The sequence below is a fragment of the Penaeus japonicus genome, unplaced genomic scaffold (genome assembly GCF_977035675.1).
Source record: "Penaeus japonicus unplaced genomic scaffold, GWHDUDI00000001_assembly GWHDUDI00000011, whole genome shotgun sequence".
NCBI lineage: Eukaryota > Metazoa > Arthropoda > Malacostraca > Decapoda > Penaeidae > Penaeus > Penaeus japonicus.
Genome location: NW_028234413.1, coordinates 24,805,444 through 24,812,943, shown reverse-complemented (window position 1 = coordinate 24,812,943; position 7,500 = coordinate 24,805,444). Strand labels below are relative to the sequence as shown.

The window sequence follows — 7,500 nt, the reverse complement described above, 5'->3', positions numbered from 1 at the left end:
AGGAGCTGGGGAAATGTACGACAGGCTTTATGGGAGGCGAATGTGTGTAGTATTTTCAATTTGAACGTTATGGCTGTAATGGATGCCGTGCGACGGCGATGTTGGGCGGGTGGCGCCGTTCCGAGGCGGGAGAGGGAGGGGATTGCAAATGCATTGCCTTGCAAGGTGCAGTAACGACTTTGGGATATAGCCCAAGGGCCTCCACAAATTATCTGATGGCTTTATGAGGTGGCGCCAACTGCCGTGGACGGTTATGACAAAATGATAATGGTTCCAGGAATGGAATTTGCCAGTCGTAGGTCGATGAGAGGTGACGTTGATAACAAAGCTCAGATCTTGCTGCATAGCTTGCTGCGATTAGGCATTGGTCGGTTTGGGTAAGAATTAGTGCAGGGTCTTACGGAAGAGAAGGATCGTATAGAGTGACGTCGTGGTTCGCGCATGATATAAGAGCATTCTTGAGACCACAGTCACTTTTGAAAGGTGTGAGGAGGAAAGCGAGGGCGCTCTGTGATACGTCAAGGTGCTTTTATCCAGCGGTACTTCAAAGATAATTGTGTTATATGGCTGCGTCAGTCACCTTTATCTTGGCATCATTGACAGACAGTATGTTTAAGAATAATCGGAAATGAAATAATTCCGAGTTGACTTGCTGCTGACAGATAGACAGTGTCTCTGAAAAGCAGTGTCGTGTGTAGGTCTATTTGCCCCCCTCCCCACCTGCCTTTAGCATACGCTTAATATTTTGTATATACGTTTCATTATCCATTTAGTGACTTTCTTGATTATTAATGAATTATTTTTCCTTTTCCAGGTGAGTACTGGGTGGCAGCTAAGGAAAGTGGATGGCATTGCACATGGTGAAGGTGAGAAAGAGTTCATGAGGAAATGTAGCCAGTATTTAAGCTCGCTTGTCTTTTATTTGCTGGCAAATACACGAGTGCCTTGTTGTTTAGTATGCTTTCGTGTACGGTTGTACAGAAATAGTTGTGTACACCCGCCGACTCTCACCGTCGTCTATGTAAACAAGGCATCACCTGCTCATAAACTTACCACCTGGGCGGTTGAATCATCCAGGGACGCCTCGAGCCTCCCGACCCTGGAGGTATAGACTCAGAGGTGTGGTAGCTTGGAATGGTTATAGGGACAAGGTTTTTCTCCGTATCCATCATTTTGGCAGAGAAGCCACAAAGGATTATCATGAGTGGCCGTGGTATTAGCATTTTTATCGGCATATGAATGTGTATTGTCAAAAATGTCAAAAGGCACGCACACCCGACTATCTCAGGCAAAGGGACTCCTGTCCGGTTGGGATTACGCCGCGATGAGTGGAGGCTGCGGGGCCAGTCACTGGACCGTGGAGTTGATATATTAGTTTTTTTGTGTGTGAATGCTGTAATAAATTGGCTAATGACAAAAACAAATTTCTTGGATGCGAGATGGGAAACAAGCCCTTCAATTATACCCGTGTACAGACGCCGTTCTCCTTTCCCCACCCCCTCGTGATGCAACGGTTGACACGGGATAATTACTCCTGGGAACCACCCAGCTGTCACGGGGGTTATTATGGAGCCGAGTTATTACGCGCGGTTGGGACACTACTACTGCTCTCGCTGCTTGCCAAGGAAGCTCTCTTGCCCGAGCGCTGGCCAGACACCTTTGCCTGGCCTTTGCTTGAGGCCTTACTGCTAGTGACTGGAGATGAAAACCAGGGCTTTAGATCTTGGTGTCCTAGACATTAAATACGGACGGAAGATCTCGCTCGTGCCAAAGATTTTTATGAATAGTATAACTATTTGGTGAACAGGTAGAGGGGTGTTGTGGCTAATTGGATAATGTCAAATACCATATTCTGCAACGAAATACTAGCGAGTGGAGGCTCTGAGGGAAAAGCTGAATCGAATCAGTTGAAGTAACGGTCAGGGCGAAATTGTAATGAAGGGCAAATCGAGTTGTTGCGAACTAAGTTGCCTTATATACTTTGAATGTCGGACTAGGAACAACGTCACCTCTGATTTTGAAATTGTAGTATTATCTTTATCTTATCTTGAAGGTGCGGCATAGGAGGGCGAGGCTACGTGACAGGTTGCTCGGTCGCCGAGGACGAGTGTCTTGCGTCTCATTTCATATATATATCAGCGTTTGTATCATCCGGCATACACGTTTGTCATTATTGTGTAGTAATTTTATCATCATCATCATCATTATTAGTATTATCATTACTATTACTATATTACTATTATCATTATTATTATTATTGAATTTTGCTATTGTTATTATGCCAGTACATGTTTGTTATTATGATTATTACTGTCGTTATTATTAACCATCATCATCAATATATAATTTTTAGTATCATTGTGGTTTCTTTTTATTGATTTAGAGCAATGATATTCATTCGATAATGCTGATTTTAATCTGGGGTTGCTAGAGATATCAGCTGATCTCAGGCACTATATAATCTATGCACTGGCAGTAAATCAAGACTAATTTCCTCTCAGTTTTGGCCATGTTTTATGATGTCCTCCGACTTGCGTACGGTGCGTCTAGGGGCACTTTTTATCAGTGAAGGTGTAAGTGTGAGAGAGGTTGTAGTGTCCGTTACCCCCCCCCCCCTTCTCGCCCCTCCATCCTTCGTTGTCATTATATACAGTCACTTTCATCAGGCGAATGCATCACTCCATCCTTGATGCCAGTTTGTCTGTATTTTTGTGTATCTGCATAGTCTCTCTCTCTCTCTCTCTCTCTCTCTCTCTCTCTCTCTCTCTCTCTCTCTCTCTCTCTCTCTCTCTCTCTCTCTCTCTCTCTCTCTCTCTCTCTCTCTCTCACTCTCTCACTCTCTCACTCTCTCACTCTCTCACTCTCCTACTCTCTGTTTCGCTCTCGCTTTCCCTTACCATCGCCCTCCCTATCTATCTGTTCATTTATCTATCTAGCTCTCGCTCCCCATCAGCCTTAAAAAGTGTGACCCCTTGCTGTGGGTCCCTTTCGTCGCGTCCCCTTCCGGGCGGTACCTCTGGCTTGTGGCTGGCCGCCTCCTCTTCTTCCTCCTCCTCCTCCTCCTCCTCCTCCTCCTCCTCCTCCTCCTCCTCCTCCTCCTCCTCCTCCTCCTCCTCCTCCTCCTCCTCCTCCTCCTTCCTCTTCTCCCGTCCCTCTCCCACATCCCCCCTCTCGCCTTTCCTCCCCCGTCGTTGGCGCCGCCGGGTGGGAAGTAGCGTCAGCGTCACCAAACTGTCTAGACCATAGGATGGACTGATAAGTGGGTAGATATCGCTAAGTTGGGTCTTGAAGCGAGGCTATGGGGGAAGTGAATGAGGCTGGCGGAAGGGAGGAGGGGGGGGGGAGGAGGCGAGGCTTGGAGGTGGGCGGGTGTATGGAGGCGTCGAGGGTAGTCAGGGAGGCGGTTTGGCTACATGGAGGCTACATCCTCCCCCTCCCCTCCCCTCCGCCTGCCATTCCCTCCACAGACGCCATCAAGGTGGATGGAGGGTGTCATCCACCACCGAGGCTGGGGTCGAGAGAGGTCACTTTCGGGACGAGGCGGAGAAGGCCGCCACTATGTAACGTGTGCGTGGAGACGTGCATGTGCAGACCCAGTGGAGGAACAGTAAAACCAGGGACAGGGAGACGCACAGACGCTGGGCTGATGGGGCTGGCTGGCGAGCGCTGCACGGAGGGCCGTGCTGTGGCGGGGAACCACATGGACGTGCCTGGTGCACATGGCTCTTTGGAAAAGTACCTTCTTCGCACCCACGAGCCCCACGGCAGAAGGATCTGGAGGTACGTTCTTTAGTGTCTTATGCGTGAGTGAGGATTACAATGCGATCGAGAGTGCACGGAGGCTACGCTACGAGTGAGATTAGAGGCGTTCACCCGGCCGGGATGATCCGTTGAGAGTGAACTGGACCAGGCGGAGAGATACGTGGACATGGCCCAAGGCATGGCCTCGGATGAGATGGAGCCTCCCGGGATGAGCCGGAGGGGAGCTCGAGGGGAGCTCGAGGGGAGAAGGCGCTGATGCTAGGCTTTTGTGCATGGACGATGGGTACTCAGACATCAATTTGGGATAGATTTTTCGTGTGTTGTTATCTTTTATGTTAGTTGAGAACGCTTCAGTAGTTTCATTTAGTTTAAATGACGAAATACCAGGGCCAAATAGACAGTAATGGACACGTGATCGAAACAAAAAATCTCCGGGAACCAACCCTCGTTTCTTTACTTGCTGTAATGAATGGGACATTTTTCTCGCTGTGATCACTAGCTCTTATTTGTTTTTATTATTTGGCTACATTAATCATCTACCCTTCCAACACTGTAGCGTTTGCATTTTCATCAAATTCCATGGAGCGAATTCTGCCTTTTTATTCTACTTGAAAGGGATATTGGGTTTATTGGACTAATCTAGTATTGTTATATTTCACCTCAGGCCGTCAGGTCTCGCACGCGCTCCATTTCTCACTTCCACTTCATGTTACTCTTCATCCCGAACGGTTCTTGATAATAATTTACTTTCCCTCTCTTTCTCTTTCTCTCTCCTACCCGCTCTCTTATTTTCTCTCTCCTTCTCCCACCCGCTCTCTTATTTTCTCTTTCCCTCTCCCGCTCTCCGTCTCTCTCTCCCCTCCCACTCCCTATTTGTCATTCCCATCCCTTCTCTCTTATGCTCTCTCTCTCTCTCTCTCTCTCTCTCTCTCTCTCTCTCTCTCTCTCTCTCTCTCTCTCCTCTCTCCTTTTCTCTCTCTCTCTCTCCGCGCTCTCTCTCTCTCTCTCTCTCTCTCTCTCTCTCTCTCCCTCTCTCTCTCTCTCTCTCTCCCCTCCTCTCTCCTCTCTCCTCTCTCTCTCTCCTCTCCTTTCCCTCTCCCTTCTCCCTTCCTCCCTCTCCCTTTTCCCCTCCTCCCTTTCCCTTCTCCCCTCCTCCCTCTCCCTTCTGCCCTCCTCCCTCTCCCTTCTCCCTTCTCCCTTCCTCCCTCTCCCTCCCCTCCTCTCTCTCTCTCCCTCTCCTCCCCCTCCTCCTCTCTCCCCCTCCCTCCCTCCCTCCCTCCCTCCCTCCCTCCCTCCCTCCCTCCCTCCTTCCCCCCCTCAACACACACACACACACACACACATATACATATGCATACATACAGTCTATAGGTATATAGTCTTATCCCAAAGTCTCGCACGCATATTTCTTGATAATTTTTTTGCGTCAGAAAGTTAGCTTTGAAAAGGCCGACACCGAATGTACCGGCGTATCCTGGAGGGGGAATCTCCAGAACTTTGGATTGGTGATCGATTATTTGTTGGCTTGTTAAGCGTTTAAGGAAGTGGTGACAGCCAGACAGCCACAGACAGACAGACAGACAGACATGCAGGCAGAAAGGCAGGCAGGCAGGCAGGCAGGCAGGCAGGCAGGCAGGCAGGCAGGCAGGCAGGCAGGCAGGCAGGCAGGCAGGCAGGCAGGCAGGCAGGCAGGCAGGCAGGCAGGCAGGCAGGCAGGCAGGCAGGCAGGCAGGCAGGCAGGCAGGCAGGCAGGCATAAGGGATAGAGAAAGGGAGAGGTAGAGGGGATACAGGGAGAAAGAGGGAGGGAAGATAGGACAGAAAAGAAGGAGAAGGAGAGAAAGAAAGAAGAGGGAGAGGATATAATAGCAGAGGAAATAAAGAGGAAAGACAGTGAGAGGAAGAGGAGAAGGAGAAGGAGAAGGAGAAGGAGATGGAGAAGGAGAAGGGTGAGAGAGAGGGAACGGGAAAGGGAAATGGAAAGAGGTGAGAATGAGAATCAGAGAGAGGGGCGGGGTTAAGATTATTTGATATATGCTGATGTAGTTAGGAATGTTGGAGTTTTGTGACATTATGCGTTGGGGGAATGAGGGTGCAACATCTTATTACACCCGGAGATTAAAAAACTACTTGATGAATCACACTTCCACTTAATCATGTTTACATTTATAAAATATTTCAACTGAAAGTGCCAGTAGCATACAGAAAATAAACAAGAATAATAGGTTATACATGTTGTGCTCCTGATGAAGCACAGCTCGTGCGCTCGAAGGAACTACTCCCCGTCCCCGATTAGAATGGGAGTGAGAGGGCTGGTGCTTCCATGCAAGTAGAACACTCCATCATTACCTTGCCTCCACTTCCCCCACCCCCACACAGCCACCACATATCGTATGTGGCTTGCACGAGACACTTCAAAAACGGATGGTCTTAGTCGGTCAAAGGATTAAATGTGGCTCCATCGGTAATCCTAATTATAGCGGAACTCCAGCGTGCTAAATTTAGATTCCGTGTCCTGATGCCAAAGACTTGCCAGGTGAAAACCCACCGGGAAATGTCGTCTGACGCATCTAAGTTTAATCATGCCGTAGTACATCTAAGGATTCCCGCGAACAATGATTCAAGTCTGAGAATATTTGTTAGTAGAGGTATTCAAGGGACATTAGGATTATCTGTTGTGACTGTGTGTGATGGCAGCAATATTTCACGTCCCTTGTTTATTGTTGATACTCTTGCTAATTTTCATTATGTGATTTGGATCTAGATTTTGGTGCTTTACTAGTGACGCCACCTTTGATGGAGCTCCGAAAAATCGGACTGGTGAAGGCAGGATTGTACGTTTTAGTACATTATCTGTTCTGGGCCTAAGCCTGGAGTACAGCACCTCCTTGGCAAGCGCCCAGGGAACAGCACACGCCCACCTTTCGCCGGTCTCGGGGTCCCCATCCATCTCCGGATGACCTCAGGCCGTATCCGGCCTCTCTTCTCCTCGGCAGTGCCTCTCGGCTTCTCGTCTGTCCCGAGGCTTTTGCTGATCGTGTTCTCATTATGCTGCGCTCGCTCACTTGGTTCGTCCGCCTCACATAGACTTCTCTGGACGTTCTTTTCCTTGTGCCGATAGTGTTTTCTTGCCTTTTATGATCTTGATTGCATTTTTAAAATCCAAAACCTCAGATAATCGTTATACTGTTGTGACACACCCAGGAAATCCCAGCATCCTTATTCTTACCACTGAATGTCATCATGCTATCCATATTCTCCTACTTATTGATTTTCACTCTTTTGGCGTTGCATCCCCACTCCCCCGCCCTATTTCCAGAGGCCATAGAGTCGCGGCCATTAAGCCCAGACTTCTTTGCTCTGGAATTCAAGTGGGAATCCGCTTATACGAAGGGAAATATGTACAGCCTAAGTATTCATGTGCTCATTGTAGTTGAGGGCGATTATTTCAGAAGTCCATCTTTAGCATTAGCAAGGGCTGTGGCGTCAAAGAGCGTTAAGATGTGTGGTGCGTGGTCGAAGGCAGGTGATGCGACAGGAGCTCTGCACATCCGAGCGGAATGGGGGATGTGGAGATGTGGGTGTGATGACGATCAGGGCAGGGTGAGGGCGGGAGGCTGCCGGGGCTGGATCCATACCGGGTCGTCGGTGGCTGGAGTGGCCGCCTGGATGGCGCCAGGCCGCTGCCAGCTCGGCGACAGGCCCAGCCCAGCCACCGTCCCGGGAGATATGGATGGCT

General features: G+C 49.2%; 1 protein-coding gene across 7 annotated transcripts in view; it reads left to right on the top strand.

The window, feature by feature from the left end:
- The window catches only part of rhea (Talin_middle and talin-RS domain-containing protein rhea), a 149,394-nt gene that overhangs the window by 81,758 nt on the left and 60,136 nt on the right, over window positions 1-7,500 (top strand). The window contains exon 1 of one of the 7 annotated variants that reach the window (XM_086541759.1): window positions 845-866. The exons of the other annotated variants lie outside the window; for them this stretch is intronic. The gene's annotated coding sequence lies outside the window, so the exon portion shown is untranslated. Of the gene's footprint in view, window positions 1-844; window positions 867-7,500 lie in introns of those variants that run through there. 7 annotated transcript variants of the gene reach the window in all.